Source organism: Suricata suricatta, chromosome 7 (genome assembly GCF_006229205.1).
Source record: "Suricata suricatta isolate VVHF042 chromosome 7, meerkat_22Aug2017_6uvM2_HiC, whole genome shotgun sequence".
NCBI lineage: Eukaryota > Metazoa > Chordata > Mammalia > Carnivora > Herpestidae > Suricata > Suricata suricatta.
In genome coordinates, this window is record NC_043706.1 from 141,006,877 (window position 1) to 141,031,175 (window position 24,299).

The following is a 24,299-nucleotide window of genomic DNA, read 5'->3' on the forward strand; positions in this document are numbered from 1 at the left end:
TAATCATTAGGCGGAGGCGACAAACCTCGTGTTAAGATGTTTAAAGTGTCTCTGTAAATTAAGATAAACACACCCAGAATTCACAGGAGATAGATACAGCACAGGGCCTTAAAGGCCCAGAAATGTCAAGAGCATTCTAATTTTAGATGAAAGGACCGAGTGTCCAGCTCGGGTGGGGTTGGAATGTCCTCTGTTGGGCCCCGCGCGGCCCAGCTTCCCCGACCTGCCCCCCTCCCCCACTCCACCAAAGAGTCTGTGTTGGGTAAAATGTTGATACCAGCCAATCTCTCTGAGAATTCTTTAGAGGCTTTTTAAAAATTGCAATTGATTTCTTAGAGCTAATAAAATAGATTTATGACAATTGTGGCAAAAGTGATTTAATAACTCTTGTCTAACGAGCAAGGTTCCCTTCTCAGGAAGGAATGAATTCCTTTGGTCTGGCAGACAAGGATGAGGCCGGGTGGGGCCCACACTTGTTTGAAGAGCATGTTGTCAGGGGGCTGACAGGGCCTACCTAGGGAAACAAGAAAGCACAGGTGCACAAATTTAGCTTTGTCCTGGGGGGCACGAAAATCTATTTTTAATCAGTGTTACCGCATCGGACTGTGGCAGGCGTGCTTGGTATGAGCAGTGGCAGCTGGCTGAAGGCTGGCAGTTTGTCATCCAGGATTGGGTCTAAAAAAAAAAAAAAACAAATCAAATCCTCAGCCGAGAAAAACCGAGACAAAATAATAGAAGCTAACATTTTTAGTCCTCCCTGCACCCACCGTGGGGCTCAAAGCCAGAACCCTGAGATTAAGAGTCGCATGCTCTTGGGGCGCCTGGGTGGCTGGGTCGGTTAAGGGCCCGGCTGTTGGTTCCTGCTGGGTCATGATCTCGCAGTTCCCATGAGTCTGTGCCTGCGTTGGGCTCTTTCCCAACAGTAGGGCCTGCTTGGGATTCTCTCTCTGTCCCTCCCCCATTCATGCTGTGTGTGTCTCTCTCTCTCAAAATAAAGAGATTTTTAAAAACTAAAAAAAAAAAAAAGAGTCACATGTTCTTCTGACTGAGCCAACCAGGCGCCTCTGTGGTCGTTAACATGTATTGAGCGTTCACGTGGCCAGTGTCGGGAGCTGCGTTTCAATGATTGCCTTTCTCCTGCACCAACCCCATGAAGGTTCCAAAATTATCCAAGAGGCAACTAAGGATCAGAGGGTAAAATACCTCCTCCTCTGCAGGTCCCCAGTTCTCAAGACTGGTTAAAGAAATGAATGAATGAATGAATGAATGAATGAATGAACGAATGATGCATACATGAAGAAGCGAGCCTTGCTAAATCTTCTACTGAAATCAGCCTGGGAGAAAGGCAGGTAGGCAAGTGTGGCGGGGGACATTTTGGAGAAGGGCCTCTATTTATTAAAGATACTCTATTTTAGCGAAGTGTGCGTTTGCCCCCGTCGCTGATGCAGCAGGTATCTGCGAAGTAGCTGCTTCATAAGAGAGACCTTCCCTCTCCAGGGTCAGCTTCGTTGTGGGGAAACACTAACTTCATTGCAACATTTTAATTGCAAGTGAGAAATGTGAGAAGTAGGGGAGGTGATTCATGTTCGGAAATACCAAATAAAAGCTGCCCAGTCTGGTTAAGAGTAGGTTTACAACCTGTTGGAAATATGTGCAGGCCCCCCTTCCCGCACTGTGGAGTCCCAGACCCTTCACTCCCGGGCTCCTCACCTTTGCGTTTCACGGACTCGTTTTCACGGCTTTGCAGTGAGCAAGCGCCAAACAACAGGGAGGCGGGACTGAAAGTCCTGTTCCAATCAGACTGCTCTTTGCTTTACATGGGCACAGACGACCTCCGGGTCAGGCTGTACCCTCTGTGGTACTTAGCCAATGAGGGCTCAGCGGAGGGACTTGCATGTGAGAAAATCTATTGGCTGCTGTAACTGCCCGTCGGTTAAAGCCTGCCTTCTCTGAACTCCAAGTCTCAGGGGTCCTTCTTTGATTGGAGCACTGGGCTCATTCCTCAAAGAAAAGAAGGACCTCTCTTGAGTAGAGTTCAGTAGTGTGCGTATGTAGATTACAACGGAAAAAAAGAAGTTTGAAGTCAGGGCCTATGTTAGTACTCAACAAATTGAATAGAAAAAAAATGCTAGGTGCTCAGTAATACTTTGTTTAAAAACTGGTCCTTGGATTGCATTGGACATGCCATATTAAAAAAAATTTTTTAACATTATTTATTTTTGAGAGACAGAGAGACAGATCATGAGCAGGAGAGGGGCAAGAGAGAAGGACACACAGAATGTGAAGCAGGCTCCAGGCTCTGAGCTGTCAGCACAGACCCCGATGCGGGGCTCGAACCCACGAACCGTGAGATCATGACCTGAGCTGAAGCTGGATGCTCAACCGACTGAGCCACCCAGGTGCCTCGGACATGCTATATTAAAAAAGCCTTGTCTTTTACTTTTAGCTCCATGTTTTGGGGGGTTTCTTATTGCCCATTTATGAGCGCCTGTAAAACCAAAGCCAGGTCTGAATCATTCTGCACCTCTCGTAGTTGCATCCCGTAAATTATCCTCTCCTACTCTGAAGACCCTGAATCTGAAATTCCAGTGTCTATCTCATTACTCTGGTGGTCATGTGCAGTTTATTGACGCGAGTGCCTTTCTTTCCTCATGGCAGGACACCCCCATTTTCGGAGAGGTCAAACACCTGTGCTTAAGACCAGGCCTTTTGACAGCCAGTGTCTCGTTAAAATGCTGCATGTCTGCAAAAGCAGCACTTTGTTGCTTTCTGGGGAGGAGATGAAGGCAGAGCCTCATCGCACAGTTTTCACCTGTGTGTGCGATGGAGCCCAGCCTACTACTGGGGATGACCTTGGCTTAGGTCCTTTACTGTTCTACCTCCCTTGCCTCTTTACCGAGTAAAGATGAAATGCAGAGCTGTTGGGGAAAGAGGGTTGCTGACTGCTGCAGAAAGGAGGGGCCTGCCTGGCTCCAGGGAGGGACTGAGAATTCCTATCGGTGACACTTTGACGTTAGAGTGGCCGGCGTAGGTCAGGAGACAAAGAGGGTCTGCGAAGAGCTCCCTTCCCCTGTGTGCAATTGAGGAAATTCTCATTTTAACTTATCAAGTGGCTGCTATACACCACACACCAGGAAGGACCATATGGGACAACAGGAGGGAAAAATGGGCACAGAACCCAAAAGAAGCAGAATTTTAAAAAAAAGTTTAGCAAGACCTTAGTTTGTACCTGACAGCTAAGTATAGAACCACATGCTATGCCAGCAATGTGCGGTGTGTGTTTAAATGATGCACCATCACTGAACGTGTCCTCCTGCTCCACGAGGAACACGCATTCGATCATGATGAATCCATGTGAGATCTGCTTTCTTTAATTTGTACCGGGACTATTGCACAGTAGATTTATAAACTTGGAGCTTAGAGACTTTTCTTTTATTAGAGTAGTGTGAATCAAACATAAAAGTCATGTCTTCAAATATCATTATGTTCTAGCGCATTATGATATGTTAGTAAAATCACACTATAAGAATTTCCTGTAGCAAAGTGCTCAGGGTAATAATATTTTGAGAAATAAATGAACGAACATTTTCTCAGTGCCTTGTTGGTTTCAAGCTTTATCGTCTGATCTTTACATAGTTTACCTTACTTAGTTCTCAAAGTGGTGTTGTAAGTTAGAATTGTTTGTCTATTTTTCAAGTCAGGAAGAGGTAGAGTGACTTCTCCAAGGTCATGTTTACTAAATTAACTTTAAAATGTATGTTTTCAAGTTTCATTTATAAGTTATGTCCTTTCTACGTAACTTTCAAAACTTATACACTTGTTTTATGTCAAATATATCAATAATTATTCAGGAAAAAAGGACAGAAATTTGGGATTCATTGAATAAGAGTCCTCTTGTGAACTATGTTTTTATTCCTTTTACCATTTTCTCCTAGACTTTTTCTTATATATTCAACTCAAGAAATAATGTTTAAGTATTTACCTTTTGCACCCAACTCAAATTTTCTTTCATCACAAATATTTTAAGTTCTAGATTTTTTTCTGATTTGCCCACCCCAATTTCACCTACCAAATCTTGTCTGTTTTCTTCTTCAAAACTGGATTGAAAATTCACTACCTTTGTAAAGCTTTCCCAGACTAATTCCCTGGTTGGATTTACATACATAACATATAAATATCTGGTATAGGATATTTAGAGGTATTGGCTAAGGGTCACTGCAGTTATTTTTCTGTTATGTTTAGTAGTTTATTTATGTGTCCACTAGATGACAAGGAGGAATACTCATGTTTGTTTCTCTATTCTTAATGCCCAGTGAAGAGCCTCACAAAGTCACTCAGTGGGTGGATATTTAAATGCCAGGAGTCACTATGGACATCAGGTCGGGTTATGTCCTCCTCTTTTTAAGTTTTGGTAGCATCTTCTGCCTGGGGCTCAAACATCTTCTTCTCATATTCTTTCCTACCTTTTTCGTCGTACTAATGTTGAGATTAGTTACCTCACCCTCACAATAGCTCTCTGTTAAATACCTTGCTGTCTGCAGCATCGGGCCCTCACACACACAGGATTGAAACTTTCAGGGCTAGAGAAGGCAGTGGTTAGTGGGGGTTATCGGTTAGTGAAAGGAAACATGAGTACTTGTTAAGGGTAGGCATGTTTTCCAAAATCATCTGGTGTTTAACGAGAAGGGAAAACGTTTTCCTACATTTCCATTTTCAGTGCTCCAGGACTCTGAGTGCTGTGGGCCTCTGCGTGTGCACACGTTTGTGCACATGTGTATGCATCTGAGTACATGTGTGCGTGTGTGTGAGTTTGTGCATGCATGTGCGTGTTTAACCTGTGTTGAACTCCTTCTGATGTCTCTTGAAGTCTCTACATCTAGATTAAATTCTGCCTGTTTTTCTTTCAATATCTTTTTTTTTAAGTTTATTTATTTGTTTTGAGAGAGGGAGAGAGAGAGAGAGAGAGAGGGAGAGAGAGAGAGAGAGGGAGAGAGAGAGAGAAAGGGGCAGAGAGAGAGGGAGAGAGAACCCCAAGCCAGCTCACTCTGTCAGCACACAGCTCAAAGGTATAAACCATGAGATGAGGACCAGAGCTGAAATCAAAAGTTGGACCCTTAACTGACTGAGCCACCAGGCGCCCCTTTTGTTCTTTCAAGATCTTAATTACTCACAGGATGAAGCAAAATAGCAAGGATTTTAACAGCCTTGAAGACTGAATGACTGAATGACTGACTGAATGAATGAATGACACTACCACTTATGTTTTGGAATGTATGAGAATGTATGGGAATAAATGCTTATTTGGCAGCAAAGTAAAAGCATTCCAAATCTTTCCCTGTTTCACATGCATAATTACTGGTTTCTTTTAATAAACTAGTGATCATATCATATTCTACAGCCAAATGGGGACTTCTAAAAGATTTTCACACTCATTGGTTATTAAAGTTTCCAAAGATCTAAATACTCATAACATCCTGAGCCTGTGATTCTCAACAACAAGGCTTTAAATTCTTCTGACATTTAACGGAATTTTCTGCGGTGTTAGAAGAGTGTTCTACACAAAATGCATTATAGAACATTTGATTTTTCTTGGGGGAAAAGAGTAGCAATAATGAACTCTTGAGGAAGAAACCCAGTTCAATTGGATTTTAAATATGCATGTTAAAAATAGCTCGTGTATACATGTGATGTTGGATGGTCCGTAATCAACAGTGATTGTATTTCAAGCAAAGTGTGCTCGGTCCCCCTGCGTCAGCCAGGGCGTGTCCTGCTCAGGGACTGTAGCAGCTTCTGAGCTGCTGTACTTGAACCTCTTTTATACTGTTTGGAGTTAAGGGTCATGCCAAATGTCATTGGAAAGATAATAGCCTACCGGTTGTCAATAAAATCTGTGATATGATTTATTACTTGGAGTCAAGGGTTAATTGGATGGAAGCTGCCTTTGAATGGATAATCTTACTCTTTTCTTAACTCGGACAGATACAAATGGAGATATTGGTTGAAATAAAGGAAGTCTCTGATGCTTGCATGGAAATCTAAGGTTCACTAATTGTTTCACATTTACCTATCTGTCTATCTATCTATCTATCTATCTATCTATCTATCTATCTATCTATCTATCATCATCATCATCATCATCTATCTATCATCTATCTATTATCTATCTATCTATCTATCTATCTATCTATCTATCTATCTATCTATCTATCATCTACCTATCTGCCTATCTGCCTATCATCTATTATCTATCTATCTATCTATCTATCTATCTATCTATCTATCTATCTATTATCTATCTCTCTATTATTTATTTATCCATCCATTTATCTATCATCAATTTATCATCTATCTATCTTCTATATATCTATGTATCTATCAATCATCATTTTACTTGCTTACTTAGAATTTGGTTGTCTAGCTGTCAAAAATGCAAAAAAAACCCCCAATTTTGTTCAGAATGGGAACCAGTCTGCTCCTCTGTCAGCAGACTCATTTCCAAAGTCTTCGGACCCAGGCTCTGCTGTTTGTGGAACTGACCTGGGAAGGGTCATTAGCTCGCACGTCTATGTGCTGGGGGAGAATGTACTCTCACCGGGGTGTTTTAGGAGATTAAGTGAGGTTACATGTAATTTGAAAGTTTGTAAATCAGTAAAAAAAAAAAGGGGGGGGCACCTAGGTGGCTTAGTCGGTTCAGCATCTGACTTCGGCTCAGGTCATGATCTCACGGTTCGTGGGTTCGAGCCCTGCGTCAGGCTCTGTGCTGACAGCTCAGAGCCTGGAGCCTGTCTTCAGATTCTGTGTCTCCCTCTCCCTCTGACCCTCCCCTGCTCATGCTGTCTCTCTCTCTCTCCCTAAAATAAATAAAAGCAGTAAAAAAAAATTAAAAAAAAGAAAGTTTGTAAATCGCCAAATGCCAATTAAAATAGGGATAATGCTTACTGATGCCAGACAAACCTGACTGTACAAATTCAGAAGAGTGGGTGTAGTGCTTCACTAAGCAGTGAGGAGTTCCTGGTGATTCCCAAATAATACCCCCAGAAGTTCACCACTACAGTTGTTGCTTTGTGTGAAGAAATATTAGATTGTTTTTACTACAGGTTTTTAAATACTTCATTTTGGAGAAGACACACCTCACTTTGTGCGTTTATGGGTACATTTAGCTTCATCTAATATTCAAACAAAACAATTCCTGGAATCCATCTCACCTACTGTGCTGACTTTCTTCCCTTTGACCTTCTCCTACTTGCTTCCCCCCCTTCCTTTTCCTCCCTCCCTCCATCCTTCTCTCTTTCCCTCTGCAGATACTCCATTAATACCGTGTAAGAACAAAGTGGCTGGGGGCATCTGGGGGGCTCAGTCGGTTGAGTATCCGACTTTAGCTCAGGTCATGATCTCACAGTTCGTGGGTTCAAGCCCCATGTCGGGCTCTGTGCTGACAGCTCAGAGCCTGGAGCCTGCTTCTGATTCTGTGTGTCCCTCTCTCTCTGCCACTCCCCTGCTCATGCTCTGACTCTGTCTTTCAAAAATAAATAAATGTTAAAAACAAAAAAAAGAACAGAGTGGCTAATGCCCAGAGAAAAACAGAAGGCTTGCTCAGTCTTCTTCACTTGAAATATCAGCCACTGTCGAGATAGAAACGACCTGACCTGGTTGCACAGTCACTGTGGGGAGACTGAGCACGCTATTGTCTAGGTTAGGTGGTCACTTCTCTGTGTGCAGTTCTGGCAAAGAGGCAGTGGAGTGGACACTGTTCTGTGATTCATTTGCATTTCAGCTGGCCTGAGCATCCAATATGGCAGACCTTCATTGTGCCTGGAATGATGTCCTCACTGCGTTTCCCGTATTTCGGGGTTCACGTCTGGAGGGGTTTTGGTCTCAGCCACATGGCGAGGAATTGACTATATCCCACCTGCAGGGTAAGCCTTTCTCCTGGGCCCAGACCTTCTCAAGAGCCCACTGTTCCCCAGTCTACTTCCATGGCTGCTTTTTCCTTGGGAATGTCTGGTATTACATCAGCCAGGATGTTCTGACAAGTTCAGCCTCAAGAGAGGAGTCAGGGTCTCCTAGTAAGTTGATTCATCCTCTCATTGTTCCTTTATGTGCATAGACCTACAGCAATCCTGGAAATTATGGGCGCATTATTCAGGATTCTCCAGAGATGCAGAACTAATAAGATGTATGTATGTATGTATGTATGTGTGTGTGTATGTATGTATGTAGAACCAGATCTATCATGGAGTCCCGTGACATGCCATCTGTAAGCTAGACACCCAGGAAGTCCAGTGCTGTGGTTTGAAGACCAGAGAGCTAGAGAACTGATGACACAGGTTGAGTCTGAAGACCTAAGAGCCAAGAATACTGAGGATGGGTGGTTCACATACCAGCCCAGTGGCCTGGCAGAGAGCTAATTCAGCCTTCCTATGTCTTTCTGTCCTCTCAAGTATCCACATCCTCCACATCTCTATCAGGGGAGCTGTTTCCTTGACTCAGGCAGTCAATTCAAATGTTAATTTCTTCCAAAAACATCCTCACACCTAGAAATCATGTTTCTGGGCATCTCTGAGCTTGGTCAAGCCGACACACAAAATTAACCAGCCTCATGGTACAGGGAGACCTTTTCCTAGTCTCCAAATTCCTTCTTACACCCTCTTCCCAGAAAAAAAATCCTAACCAAAAACACTTAGTTGTGTGTGTGTGTGTGTGTGTGTGTGTGTGTGTGTGTGTTAAGGAATAAATAATGTACAGCTGACCCCTGGACAACACAGTGTTGAACTGCACAGAGTCACTTAGATGTGGATTTTTTACAGTACAATACTGTAAATGTATTTTCTCTTCCTTATGATTTTCTTGATAACAATTTCCTTTCTCTACCTTAGTTGATTATAAGAATGCATATAATACAGAGAGCATACAAAATATTGTTAATCAATTGTTTGTGTAATCAGTAGGACTTCTGGTCAACACCAGGCTACCAGTAGTTGAGTTCATAGAGTTGGAAGTTATATGCAGATTTTCAACTGCTTGGGAGGTTGGCACTCCTACAAATGTGTTGTTCAGTGTCATTTGTATTTCCATTCCTTTGCCAGCAGAACTAGAAGAGATAAGCAGATTTTCTTGCTAAATAGTTTTAAAATTCTACTTTTCTGAGCACTGGAATGTATAGATTTTTACTAAAAATAAATCTATCTCCACAATGTTTTCTAATGTATAAACATTTTATATCAAGCCTTTGGCCAGTGTATGAGAATCCAAATGAGTAGTATACCATATTTGGTTTTTGGCATTGTAAACAGCAAAATCTTAAAAATTAAGTGAAATTTTAGAAATCTGAGATCCAAAAAATAAAGTCTTAATTGGAATACAGCTAGCATAGTGTTAATTAAGGAAAACGCTATGAAAAGTGAGGAAGTTATATGATGAAATATGAGTTCGTCAACACATTTTTCACTTGTACTAATAATAGATTTATGAAGGATGATTGGCCTGAGACGCTAGTCAAGAATGGGTTATTATCAAAGATAGTCAATTATTACGAATCCTCACCATGACTTATGTCCTCACACTTATCATCTTTGCTGTTATTTGGGAAGAACATGAAGCCTGCTGCAGTATCAGAAGTGATTTTAAGGATGCATCTTCCCTCGTTAAGATGATGAGGAATATTCTAGGTAAGATAAAATGCACTAAGCGACTAGGTTTAAAGTCGCTAGTATTTCTACAGATGAAATGGTGGATAAAGCTTAGGAATGTGACAATCTTTATATTTTATATGTATGTCAATGTACATATGCCTTGATATTGCTTATGCGAAACCAAAACATACTTAGATTATTTGCTATGAATTCCAGGTGGCTTCTCACATATTTTAAAAAGTGCATTATGTACTCATAATGTACATAAGAGTACTGGCTGGTATAAAGATGATTGTGACATGGTATCCGGGAATTTACAGTCTAGCAAGAGGGGAATAGAGGCATGTGCAAATCAGTGTAACACAAAGACACTGGAGCTGGGCAGAAGGGAAGTGCAATGCCAATAGGAGAAGAGAGAGAGCAAGAAGGCTATCAGGAGGAGTTGGCGTTTGACTTGGGCTAGGAAGCGTGGCTAGAACGGCAGCAGCAGACTGGGCAGGAAGGCAGCGGGGTGCATGCGACTCAGAACGAGGCCTGCCGTTCAGCTAGTGGACATTTTAGGCTTCACAGGTCTGTGACTCTGCTGCAGTTATTCAGCTCAGGTGTGGGAGCGCAGAAGTGACCAAGGTACCATGGAATGAGCTCTTCCAATAACATTTTATTTATAACACTGAGATTTGGCCCATGGACAGTAGTTTGCTAAGCCTTATTCTTGTTCATTAGGACCTGGCACAAATTTGAATCTCACAGGTGACCTTTGGCGTTGAATGTTAAGACTGAATTGGGTTTGGGATCATGTGTATGTGGATTTTAATTCCAGTTCCTATTCTGGTTACCACTTCATAAGAAAATAAATACAATAATGTGTGCAAAGCACTGATCACTTTGCAGGCATCCAGATAAAGTGAGATTCTTTCCTTTTAGTCAGTGCCATAAAGCTCACTTCTTTAAAAAAAAACCAACAACAACAAAAGGCAAGCTAGAATTTACTTCTTTTGGGGGGAATATATAATACATCCTGTTTACAGAGTTAGTTTTCTGCATTCACAGTCACGTTCAAGTACTTGTGCATTCATGTTAGTTTACAGACTTTATTTCTTCTGTGGTCCATTTGAAGCATTTAATCTATCAGGCTGGTTTTGTTCATTGACTTAATAATATTATCACCATGGATAAAAAATTCTGGTTATAACAGTAATAGCTATTATGTATTATTTTTGCCAAGCGCTGTGTTAACTCAGCATTATTTTAATAACTACTCACAAATACTAACAATGTAAGCATTACTGTTTTCATTTAAAAGATGGGGTTGGGGCACCTGGGTGGCTTAGATAGTTGAGCATCTGCCTCTTGATTTTTGCTCAGGTCATGATCCCAGGGTCATGGGATTGAGTCCCATTGGGGCTCTGCGCTGACCATGGAGCCTGCTTGGGATTTTCTCTCCTCTCCCTCTCTCTCTCTCTCTCTCTCTCTCTCTCTCTCTCTCTCTCTCTCTCTCCCTCTTCCTTGCTTATGTGCTCTCTCTATCTTTCAAATTAAAAATTTTTAAAGTATATTTAAAAAATAAGGAAAATGAGGTTAAGGGGGCTCCTTTCCAATGTTAGCCCCTTAGTTATAGCACTACTTTCAAACTACTTTTTGCCGTAGTTCTTGAATTGTTCTCTCTGAATTCTTATCTCCTCTACACCCATAAAAATTCTTCCAACTTCTGATGAAAATCTGTTCCTTTTTATGAAACCCTTCTGGAGTTCTCCAGGTTCCTTTGATCTGTCCCTTCTCTAACATCTTGGATCATTTAGGATTATTGGTCTACAGGTCTTTGTTTGTGTCTTGAACGAAAGAAGAATTTTTGCTTCCTCAAGGTATATGACCAATTTGATCCTTCCTTTGTTTGTGCCTGCTTTTTATGGACTTTTCTGGTTCTCGCTCATTCAGCAAATGCCTACTGGGTGTTTACTAGGTGCCGTATGATATGGAGCTTCTAAAATTCTACGAACAAGGAGGAAGCAGGAGGGAAGAACAGATTCGGATGAGAGTGAGGATGGGTTTCTTGGGCATCTGAAGGGGTATCACTTCAAGCTAAGAAAGCCTAAACCCAATCTTTTAGGGGGAGGCGGGAAAAGTGAGGCTGGGCTGGGACAAACAAGCTATTTCCTTCGATATCCACTCTCATGGCTCCAAGGAGCTAACAAGAGTTGCCCTCAAAGGCCAGCCTTTCCAAACGTCATGTGCATCTAGTTTTTAGAAGTTGTAGATGCTTGCTTCTCATTGTCTACAGTGAAATAATGGTAAAAACAAGAAAGAACACCCACTGCGGTGTGCAGCTGGGCTATGATGACTTACTACCGGTCGTGAACATGTCAAAAGAGATGAAGTACAAGGTTAGGAGAGCTGAGCTGGATTTCCAAAGCCACCGTGGCCCGAGGGAAGGAATCTTCAGTCCTCGCCTGCTTGTGATGAGCACTTTGTAATTATCGAGACTGCTTTGTGGGTAACACATAAGATGCAAGATCTTTTCACATGATCAAAGGTGTCGCCATTTTAGATGTTTCCAGGTGTCCAAAAATATAGGATGCATTTGAAGCGATCTTTCTGCATAATGTAATCAGGGAGACTGAGCAGTGACTTGCACCATTAGACAACATTCAATGGTGGCTAAAGCCAGTCCAGCTGTTTTACTGCCCATCACTGTTCAGACGTGGGAAAGCCTTGGGAAGCCATGCATGGATTTAATGAGTCACAGATTTTATTACCTGTCCAACAGGTTTTTTAAATAGCACTTGCTTTTCCTTTCATGTCAAATGCAAAATGAAATGAGTGGTTGTGAAAATTGTTACTTGAAGAGACAAAGGGAAGGGCCGTGATGTCAGCCTTTAAATCAGTCCAAAGAGATGCTGACGGCAAACATAGCCCCTTCTGGAAGTGGCCAGGGAGCCATGAGATGAGATTTCAAGATCAACTCCTCTCCGTGTAGGATAGAATTCAGATTCCAGGGAAAACACTCAGAGGGCCAGGAAGTAACTGCCATTTGTCATCGGGCAGCTGAGCTCTGGACTTCAGCAGTGCCGGTCTTTTAATGGGTGCCCAGGAGGACATCTTCTTGATTGACCAAGAGCCAGAGGTAGCATGAATTCTCCAGAGGCCTTATTTAATCTCCTTGTATGATGCAGAGTAATCCATAGGCATCGTCAGGGAAACTAAGATATTCACAAGTTTCTATCAGACAGCTTCATTTCAGAGGAAACTAATTGGCATTTCTGAATAATGTTGGGAAAGAGAACAATCACTAGGAATGTGGTGAATTTGTCAAAGACTCCCAAAATATCAAGGCTTGCAGAAAGATTTCATTTTTGGTATTGATTAAAAACTCTACCCAAGGCTTTGTAAGAAGGACAGGAAGTTCTGGGAGAAAAGTTCCAGTTTCCATTGAGAAGCGTTTTAGAATACAGTATTAACATGAGCACGATGATGATAATTACAGTCGTCCTAATAACAGCTACTGAATTTGTGTATATTCTTGATTTCCTCAAAATTGGGGTATGGAAACCACAAGACAGGAAGCTGAGTTCCTCTCTGGTAGGAATATATCAAATAGATATGTCAGATAGAGTTGATGAAAATTATAAGAAAAAGGAAAGGAAATGCACATTATGTAAGCACTTACTGTGTATTAGGCCCCAGACAGGGCTTTGCCTGTGTGGCTGTGCATGATCTATTTATTGATTTTAATAAAGGTGTTGTCAGAGAGCCAGTTATTAGTTACAGTGGACTTTCAAGTTGAAATGTGCTTTTTCCCTGTGTGGCTACAAGTGATTCAGTTGAATCTAATCCATTGTTCTTCTGAGAAGTAGGTCAAAGTTGGCCAAGGCTCCTCATCTGTGTGGTGGGAAACCGCACAGCCTTCTGGTCTACCTCCCTTGAGGCCATTGTACATGGGACAGGACACCAACTAAGCAGGAAGAAGACTACTGGTGTTATGGTTCAGAAATGATCACACCCTGAAAATGAATTGCCTTTTGATGAGTGTTGGTAGCTTTTGCTCAGAAAGAGAAGCCAAGGGGTTTCCTTGAACCATGAACAGATAGAACTATTTTTCAGAAATCCACTTTTGGCAAATTATCTCCTTGACCAGCAAGTGATCTTGACATCTTTCATATCATTTTTATACAATCTCTCTGTATGGATAAAGCTGTTGGAAGAGTTTAAGATGAAAATCAGGTGCAATCCCAAGCTGAATTTTGTAATGACAACCCGAAGACTTTGCAATCCCTGGATAACAAGGAAATAATAGGAAAATGGAGGGTATAAAAGACTCCAAGGGGTTGATCTCTTGTGTCCTGGAAAAGACTCTGGTCCTTTTAAAGATGTGGGAGTCAGATCTTGCAGCAGGGCTCAGGGGATGGCACAGAGTTGGGCGTGAGCCCCTTAGAGGTGAGGGGGTCAGTCTGCCACCTCCTGTCAACACAAAGCGAGGCTCGCTCCCCCCCTGCAGAGAAAAACCCGTTTGTTTAATGGAACAAGTTACACTTTTTTCCCTCGGAAGTGCTGAGTTCTGAGCTCCAGTCTGGTAGTGTGGTTCTGGGTGGAGTCAGAGGGGTGACTGAGGTCCCCGCCTTCTTGCTGCCCAGACTGGCTTCCATGCTGCCGCCCTTGGGGGCCCTGGTGAGATGAGGGAAGCTTTGTCAGGGGCCTGGGGGTCCGTCTAAGAAGGGTGAGGGAGTGGACCTAGCCTGAGGTAAGGCCTCCTTTCTTCACAATGAGGAGAATGTGGGGAAAACCCAAGAAGGCGGCCTGGGGGATGTATGATTGCGCCCACGTGTGGGCAGAGATCCTCGAAGCAGGGGGAGAGTCTACACAAACACTGCCCAGGCCGGGCTCTTCCTCCAGAATGAATGGCTGTGATTCCAGGACACGGCTTCAGTGGCCCTAGTAAGCTGGTAATTTCCTAACTGGTCAGAACAGGTTCTGCTTTGAGGTGTTGTTGATGTCCTGTATGGGAATGGGCTCATCATTTTTACCAGTTACTGTAAAGTTTACTCCGCACTTGAGGATAGTGCTTGGTTGGGGCCCGACTGTCTATCACCGCTCTCTGAGTGCTGGTCTGCCAGATGTCAAGATGGCGGCCCCTCACTCTGCCTGGCCCCATGACCGCAAGATGTTACTTGTATTCCAGCACGTCGAGGGTTAGCTGGTAAACACCGGGACCAGGGGCTCCGGAGTAGGGAGCACGAAGCAGCTACCATTCTTCCATTTTATTGGGAGAGAGCACGGAGCTCATCAAAGTGGAGCTTTCTCAACAGTGGTTTTCTTTCCTCTTCCCTCTTGGGAAAGAGCTGAGTCTACTTGCTTCATGACAAGCAAGGAATTAGAGCTGGAGTTTGGCAACAGGCACAGAATGGCGTGGAGTCCAGAGGAGGAGTCGGAGTCGTGGCTGAGGCTCAGATGTCTCTGGAGATCTTTCCAGCTATGGACTGGAGGTCAACCTGAGAACCACATAACCAGATCCAACCTATTCGCTTCCATTTAGACGAATGTAGTCACAGATGTCTTTCCTGGCTGTTTGGCCCACCTTTGTGATGTCATGGAATGTTCCAGAAAGCACACATGTAAGGCTCATCCTGGGCACTACAGAGTCCTGGTCTCATCTCAGAGTCACTAGTCAGAATTGCTGGGTTCGGCGCTCTGGAATCCGAGTTTACAAGAAGAACCAACAATGAATTTCTTAGAGAGCTGGGTCCTTACAAGTCTTGCTTTACCAGAGGGTGAGGACAGAAGGTAATTGCATTTCCAGACATACTTTTTCTGCCCTTATGCACCCACATGTCTGTTCAGATGCAAACTTCCCCATCATCTTGTCTCATTGGTCCATTTTGTACCCTTGGTTCCCTTCATGTCAGCCCCCTTGACCAGGACATGGGGACTTTGTCTTGCTCTTGCCCTCCTCCTTTTGGCTTCCTGGGCCTTATTTCCTATATCTCTTTGTTGACAAGGGCCCAGTACTAAGTGGACTGATCGCCCAGAGTCTCAATGCTAACAGCTGTTTAAGCCAGGGACCTCTGGTTTTTCTTTCCTGTCAAGAAGTGGTGGGGAGAACAACTACTCAAAGCAAGATTGAATTCCCTACTTCCCTTTAGAGAAACGGTTTTCAAACTTGATTGTGCATTTGAAACATCTTGGGAGCTTTTAAATATTCTCAGAACTGGGGTCCTGCCTTTGTGGGGCTTATCTTCTAGGTGGGGAGACAGAGAGTAAATAATCAAAAATAATTCAGTATCATCTCAGGCAGTGGTAAGTTGTAGGAAGAAATGAAAAGACAGTTTGGGAGGTAGAGGGATAGTGGGAGGTGTTCAGAAAATTCCTCCCTGAGGAAGTGATGTTGAGCAGAGGCCCCCACGAAGTGAAGGCACAAGCCAGGCAAGGATGGGAGAGAGAAGCCTCCAAAGAGTGAACAGTGAGGGTACATGGCTGGAAAGGAAGATGCTGAGCATGTTCCATAAACATGACAAATGGACCTCAGTGGATCAGGAGAAAGGAGTAGGCAGTTATGACCAAGTGGGTGTAAGGGGCCAATTCATGGTCAGGGGAAGGATTTGAACCAGGATGTTCAAATGGTGGTAGGAAACCATCGAAAGATTTACAGAATGGAAGAAGTATGGTTCAACTTATTTTAAAGAGTATTTCTGGTCACCAGGTGACAAAAAGTGTATATGAAGCAGGAATAAAGGTGACCCACCGAAAGGCTATGACTGTGGGAAAATTGAACAAACTTAATGCTGGAAAAGTATATGTTAGGGCTGACAGTAGCTGGAACTACATGATGTAAAATTCTGGAGCCAACAAAAAAATTTCTTCCTGAACTAAAGTCCGGTTTCCATGCTACTCTGGGCACCATTTTTCTTCCTAGTGGAGTTACAGAATTTAGCAGGTGAGCGTGGTGAGAATCTGAGGGGGCAGCAGCAGGTGAGCAATGGGGATGCACCTCTTTTGGGGTGTCAGAGAAAGTCATCTCTGTGAGCCGTCAAGAGGCAGCCACCCCAGGGGCCCCTGGGTGGTTCATTTGGTTAAGCCTCTGACTTTTGGCTCAGGTCATGATCTCACGGTTCGTGGGTTCAAGCCTCATGTCAGGCTCTGTGCTGACAGCTCAGAGCTTGGCGCTTGCTTTTGATTCTGTGTCTCCTTCTCTCTCTGCCCTTTCCCTCCTCTTACTCTGTCTCTCTTTCTCTCTCAAAAATAAATAAGCATTTAAAAAAATTTTTTAAAAGTGTGGACACCCCAGTCATACGGGACAAAATGGCACACAAAAAATTGTGGAGATTGCTTTTGACTTTTATAGTGTCTGTAAAACTTGATTATGATCTTGGGTAGTTTACTTAACCTCTTTGTGCTTCAGTTTTTCAGTCACAAATTAGGAATACTAATCGTTCCAAACCTAATGGGTGACTGAGAAGATTCAATAAGAGAATGTACTTCAAATGCTCAGACTAGAACCTGCCACCTAGTAGCAGACAGTCAATGACACTTCTGTGCTTGGTTAATGACAAACAACAGATATAATTGGGCTTGTTTTCTCCCGTCTATGAGTGAGAGGGAGTTTTAATAGGTGGAAATTCCTCAAGGTCAATCATCTGACATCTGCGGTATTGTTATGTAAGGATCATCCCACTCTGGTTATGAACAGAAATTCAGAACCTTAAAAATGGGCCTATTTGGTATTCATAGCATGTATGTTATTCAAAAGAAGGTTGCAATAATGCACTATTTATTGCTTGTCACCTACCACGGGGAGTTGAGACTCAGTTTCTACGTGGGCCTCTGAGAACTGGGAGCTCCTTTGTTGCTCTAATTTTGGTTCTACTCCATGTTCCTAAATCTTAATTTCCAGCTTGGTATTTCCCAAAGTGTGTCCCATGGACCAACCTTATTAATATAGTTTTTTCCAAGGCTTTTCAAAAATGCCCACGTGGGGCACCGGGGTGGCTCAGTTGATTGAGCATCCGGCTTCGGCTCAGGTCATGATCTCACAGTTCAGGGGTTCGAGCCCCACATCGGGCTCTGTGCTGACAGCTAGCTCAGAGCCTGGAGCCTGTCTTCAGATTCTGTGTCTCTCTCTCTCTCTGATCTTCCCCTGCTCATGCTGTCTCTCTCTCAAAAAAAGAAAAAAACACCATTAAAATTTTTTCAAAAAAAATGCCCACATACTTCAGGAGTGAGGGTTGAAAATGTGAATTACCAAAAAGCTCCCTAAGTGACACTAAAGCTTGAGAAAGGACATTTCAACAAGCCATTGTTCGCTTCAAGAATTTTGTGGTTTTCAAGTCCTTTTATGTTTTCATATCAAATATTTCATGTTCTTTCACTTCTAGAAAATAGCATATAGGATATAAAAGTTCCTGGAGAAGGGCTTACAGCCTGTACTCCCCATCCTGCTTCTTAATTAACACCCTTACATCATATAAATATAAAGAGCTTCTATTTATATTAATCTATTATCATTTCCCAAATGAAGATGAGTTACCTCTGTTAATCACCCTACATTATTATATAATATATGGGTTTTTTAAGTTTTTTATTTTGATAGAGAGAGTGCAGTCATGAGTGAGGGAGGGGCAGAGAGAGAGAGAATCCCAAGCAGAACCCCCGCTCTAGTGCAGAGCCTGACCTGGGGCTCAGTCTCCCCGCTGTGAGATCATAAACTGAGCCCCTATCAACAGTCAGATGCTTAACCCACTGAGACACCCAGATGCCCTTATAATATGTTTATTATTATCCAGATAAAACAGTATAGATGTGGGATGTAGGGACACACAGGCATTTCAAATTCTGACTGTCCTGTTTACTCTGTGATTTGGGGCATTTTATACAATTTCCTCCTTGCCTGGAGTTGCTCATCTCAAAAGGCAGCTAAAAGCACTCAATTGATAAAACTTAAATTAGGAGCGCCTGATGGCTCAGCATTGGACTTCGGCTCAGGTCATGATCTCACGGTCAGTGAGTTCGGGCCTGCATCAGGCTCTGTGCTGGCAGCTCGGAGCCTGAAGCCTGATTCGGATTCTGCGTCTCCCTCTCTCTCTGCTCCTCTGCTGCCTGATCTCTGTCTCTCTCTGTCTCTTGAAAATGAATAAATGTTTTAAAAATTTTTAAATGAATTATTATATGGCAGTAAATATTACATTTCCTTCTTTCCTGGTAGGAGCCTCAAACTGCTTTTACAGAAGAATTCCTTTTACTTGAATCGTTCACAAAAATGTGTCCTAACACAGCTGAAATGGTGAGAAAGAAGTTTCCCAAGGTCTAGGATATTGGACTTTGTTTCCAAAAATGCTTTAAGATATAAACTCACAAAGCACAAGAATTCAGATAGTGAATTTTTTGTGCTAACAGATGGCTTTAAGATTCAGAGTCACAGGGAATAGGATTCTCTTTTTAATACCTAGCACATGGTACACCCAAAACATTATTTAATGACTGAAGATGGTTAAAATGAAAAATTTGGAAGTTGCTTGGAACGTGAGGGGGGGAAAGACTCTGCAGCAGACCCCATGAGAATACACGCCCGCTAAATGTCGGGCATGAAGACTTCATCAGGTAGTGTTTATACTTTAAATCTCAGAAATGGGCTTGTGGGTCAAAACCTCCAGACTTTTGCAAAAGTTTTTTTTTTCCTTTAAAAGCCAAAAACTAGATCAAGAATGAAGTTGACCTGCTGTAGGGAAAGCAATTGGGTCCCACAGGTGAACCAAGGTTCTGTTGTTGTTTTTGTTACTGTTCTTGGTGTTTGTTCTTTAAAAGTAGGTCATGGTGGGGGGCACATGTGGGGAGAAGCACTGGGTGTTATATGGAAATGAATTTGACAATAAACTATTATTAAAAAATTTAAAAAAATAAATAGGTATTATTTTGTAGTGATTTTGGCACAAGTGAATGATCTGGAACTTCACCTCTTTATATGACGAGGCTGGAGATTTCAGTGAACACGAACGCATCAGGGAAGCCACTGACTCGTCAGCACATGGGAACGGCCTCCCAACCTCCACCACTCCTGAGATGGAGCCATCGCTGAAAGCACAAGACAAAGGTGCATGCGGCCTGCCTTGAGCTGGGCAGGCGGAAGTCCCAGGTGGCCCGAGGCCACCGTGTCACTCCCCGCTGTCTGGACCTGGGACGCCAAGTCAGGGAGGCACTGAGTGTGTGTTCCCGGGTTTTCCACAAGAAATTAGTTCCTTGCCCTATCAATAACCACTTTGACATAGGCCCTGGGGAAACAGAGTTCCGTAGTTTTAGATCTCTTACTGAATTAACGTTTTCCTTTTTGTCTCAAACAAAACAGTTAAGATGTGGACTAGAGGCCTAAGATGTGGGATAATTCTTGTGGATTCAATGAGGCACATTGGCAAATTTTCTTTTCCCATAGGAATCTGAGGAAATCTTTCAAGACACAAACATTTTAAGATTTCTTCCCTAGGGTCTTTCTGTCAGTTATGCATAGCGACTCTCCTCACCTGATCCAGGGGTCACTTTCATGAAGTGGTTGTGAAGGATGGTTGAAGACAGATAATCTCCAGAGAAAGGTTCACGGTCTTTAAGAAATGTGGTCAAAAGAGCTCCACTAGTACTAAGAAATTTGCCAAATTTGCTAAAAAACAAATATCTGTGGGTGGGTCCAGGTATATAAATTATGAAACCCAATGAAAAATGAGGATGTAAGCCCTTTGTTCAAAAAGTGAGAGGAATGTGCCATTAAAAAAATAAAACATATAAATTTTTCTCTTTAAAATATGACTCATAAATATAACAAGGGTAACAGTGACCCATGAGTAACAACAGCATGAACTTACAAATTAAAAACTGGAACACGCTTGGTGTCATAATTTTATACAATATAGTAAATAATACTTTATTAATGTGATGTTTTGATTGGTCAGATGATTTTTGTAGCTCACTTTCCTGGAATTTATTTATTAGGTCATTGTCACTTCATTTTCAATTCATGTAATTGAAAGCGACATCAGTTGCTCATGGCAAATGCCAGATCGCCAAGAATTTTTCATGCTTTTTCAACCTTCCCGTGGTTACCACTGCTACTGTAACTTTGAAGAGGAGTTTGTTGGCCGTGACAACGCTGGAGACAATTTCTGATAAATCATTCCAAAATATAAATTTCAGTATATGAAGAATTGATGATTCCCATTGAACAGTTTTTTAAAAAGAGATTTAACTCCAATACAAATCAGTTTTGTGCAAACCTGAATTTAATTTTAAGTGTAAATTTATAAGGTGTCATTTTAATAATTTCTCTGGCATCTTCTGGAATTTGTGGGAGTTGTACAAGAAACTAAAAATGGCTTCATGATTTGCATACAACTCCAAATGCTTGTTACTCTAGCTGCAGTTACATAAAGGAAAAATCTGTCTTCCTTCTTAATAACTGGCTGATCAGAATCTTCCTATGAAAATAATATTCTTTTCCATAGGATGTAATGCTCTTTAAATTAAATATCTAGTTCTAAGCCTGTGAAGGCTTGCTCTGTAATGTGTCACTAACTTTAAAACCATAGATTCTATTTTTTGAGAGAGAAAGAGAGAGAGAGAGAGAGAGAGAGAGAGAGAGAGAGAGAGAACACAAGCAGGGGAGGGGCAGAGGAAGACAGAGACTCTCAAGCGGGATTCATGCTTCATGCTCAGCATGGCCCCCGGTGTAGGGCTCGATCCCTGACTCTGGGATCACAACCTGAGCCAAAATCAAGAAACAGACACTCAAATGGCTGAGATGCCCAGGTCCCCCTCCACCACCACCACCACCCCGCCCCCAGCAGATTCTAAAATTTTAAGAGAATTTTGTTAATTTCCTGATACACGTAATGGAAAGATAGATGTGTAGAGTTCTGTTTTGTAACAACTTACGACGACTCTTGCTGCCCGGGTTCTGGGGGACCCATCTGGCCTCTCAGGCCACAGAGCCTGTGATTGTGCAGCTGATGGAGAGACAGACCCTGAGACACGTGGACACCCAGCGTCCGTGCACCCTGGGGCTGCCCCTTGTGTAGCACCCCCTTCTCTGCTTGGCTTTGCATAAACAACAATCAGAGCATGTTGTTAATAATTTCTTCTTCTAAATGCCTCAAAGAGGAACTAAAAATTCAAGATGTTTGTGACCCAATCTGAGGACAGAAGCCTTTGGGACTTTAACTTTTCTTCCCCTGATATTTCCTAGTTACCTTTCCCGTACTGTGAGAGCCATTATTTTTAACAGGTCAGCTGGGTAGTCGTTTCCAGATCATTCCATTTAGTTCTCATAGAAATGTCTTTCTCTGTGCATTCATATATTATTAATTTTTGTAATGTTTATTCAAGTGATTGCAATTACACGTTCAACTAGTGTAATCAGGTTTGGGAGCAAACACAATGAACCCTTTAGAGTAAACAGCTCAACTGGAGAGATGATAATAGAGCCATGAGCATTTGCATACACCACAGACATGAGTCAGATGTCTTCTGGTGGAAACCGAGAGTTTTCTGGGGGAATTGGTTAAATGCGTGATGTGGGATATATGTATATTTATCTCCAAGTGTGTTTTTATAGAGGTGTATCCCCAATAACATCCAGATCACTATTTTTATTTTATTTAAAAGATGAAACTCGCCTGACTAAGGGCTCCTTACTGTCTCACTTTCTGAGATATGAATAGACATACTTTCCTCCTCCGTTGGGCTCTAGAGTTATTTTGCTCTGTGCTGTCAGCCCCAGCTTACTACGTGTTTACTGAAGCCATCCGGATTAATCCGAAGGTTGAGTTCATCACGTGCACCCCTCCATACGCATAGCCACCTGGCAAGCGCTCAGCTGGAAACAGGAAGCCCTGGGTCCCAAACTGACCCAACCACGCCCTGTGGCCCAGAGATCTCCCCAGCTCTGTTTCCTTTTACCCTAACCTATCACAGCCTCCATGACCCAGTTTCCAGTAATCAGGGTTCAGATGGCGTACATATTAATGCAGGATTGCAGCTTTAAAAAATATGTATTTATTTATTTTTGAGAGAGAGAGAGTTGGGAGAGAGGCAGAGAGTAGAGAGACAGAGAATCTGAAGCAGGCTCCGTGCTGTCAATGCAGAGCCCGACATGAGGCTCAGACTCACAGACCGTGAGATCATGACCTGAGCCAAAATCAAGAATCAGATGCTTAGCCGACAGAGCCATCCACTGTTCTCCTTCTTTATTTTTATGAAAGAGAGAGTGCAGTTTTGAATAAATAGGGTCAAGGCACCTTCTTTCTGCCTCAGTGACCATCTCACACACGGCCTTCCCACCAGCGGCCTTCTCGGAGAAGGCTGGCCTCTCAGCTCTGTGATCTGATGATGGCGTCTTCCTTTGAGCCCATGTGTCTTCCTTGCTTTTATGACCATGGCCCCATTGCTGCCTTTAATGCTGTCATTGAAGTGACTGTTGGCACATGGGCTCTGGCAAATACAGGCAGAGGCCAGTTCTCCACCTCATTCCGGGTTTTCTGTAAGAGTTGTGTTAGGACAGCATCCGGCAGAAATCTCTAATCCGGGTGTTTGGAGCATCAACAGTTTTAACTCCCACCTCATACTCTCATTCCCCCCGGCCAGAACTTCTGCTCTCTTGGGAATGTGCCTGCCACCTTCCATTGAGTTCTCCTTCTTCTGGAAGAGGATTCCTCTCTTTCAAATGTCAGGTCCCATCTGCCACTGTTGGCCACCTTTATGGTTTTACACGGCCAGGAAATGGAGCATAAAAGCCAGGCGGGCTATGTTGAAATGGAAAGCCCTCGGGCTCTGGCTTCAGCTGGGCTTGCAATAGCTGATGATCCAGAAAAGTTCCCTTTGCAAAATATTAACCAGCGTATGCTGATGACACTTGGCATGATCACGTGTGATTCGGTGAGGATGCCTACAGAAGGGAAACATGGACTTTGAACTACATCAAGGGATGTGGCTGGAGTGGGGGGAACCCAATCTTGGCTCAAAGCCTGGATCCCTGTCACTGGAACACCGAGAGCAAATGAAGTAGAATAGGAGATTTTTGTCAGACACACTTAATTTCCCCGAGGATGGTGGATGGATCAAAGTGGCGCCAGGCCAGACTCCTGGGGCCCCAGAGACGGGTAGGCTGTGCGGCATTTGATGACACCAATACTTTGGGCTCTGCGGATTGAAACTGTGACTCTCTCAATAAATTTTCCTTTCCTCTCTCTCCGCTGCCTGGGAAGAGAGTCTGAAAGGCCATGTTTCTGGATGTGCACCATCTGGATGTAAGAAACTGAACTGCCAACATCAGGGAAGCCGGTCCCTCTCCTTAGGAATGCCTGATAAGAATAACTAAGCACATGAAGGCAAGAATGAGAAGACGAAAGGATTTGGGAGTTCTCAATAGGATACATGCTTATTTTAATCCCAGGCTATTACAATAATGGTTTGAAGTGATTCGCATTGTTACATAAATCATTGCACGGTTTTAAAAATAAACATAGATTAGGATAAAGGGAAAACATGAGCAAGGAAAAAAAGCAAAACCCGTGAATGCATGTATTAAGTTCCTTTGCAGTAATTAGTAGAGGACAGAAGATTTGATGGAGTGTCCTGGTGCACACAGAACAAAGAAACAGCTGCTTGAAATAGACACAGCTCTTCTTCTGATACTAGCATGGT

The 24,299-nt window shown here is 42.8% G+C and overlaps 1 long non-coding RNA gene across 1 annotated transcript; it reads right to left on the reverse strand.

Moving 5' to 3' along the window:
• Nucleotides 1-545: 545 nt before the first annotated feature.
• Nucleotides 546-12,376, reverse strand: LOC115297184. Its single transcript, XR_003911330.1, has 2 exons — nt 11,976-12,376; nt 546-675 (listed from the first exon to the last, which is right to left on the reverse strand). It is a non-coding gene; the product is annotated as an uncharacterized LOC115297184 (long non-coding RNA).
• Nucleotides 12,377-24,299: the final 11,923 nt, after the last annotated feature.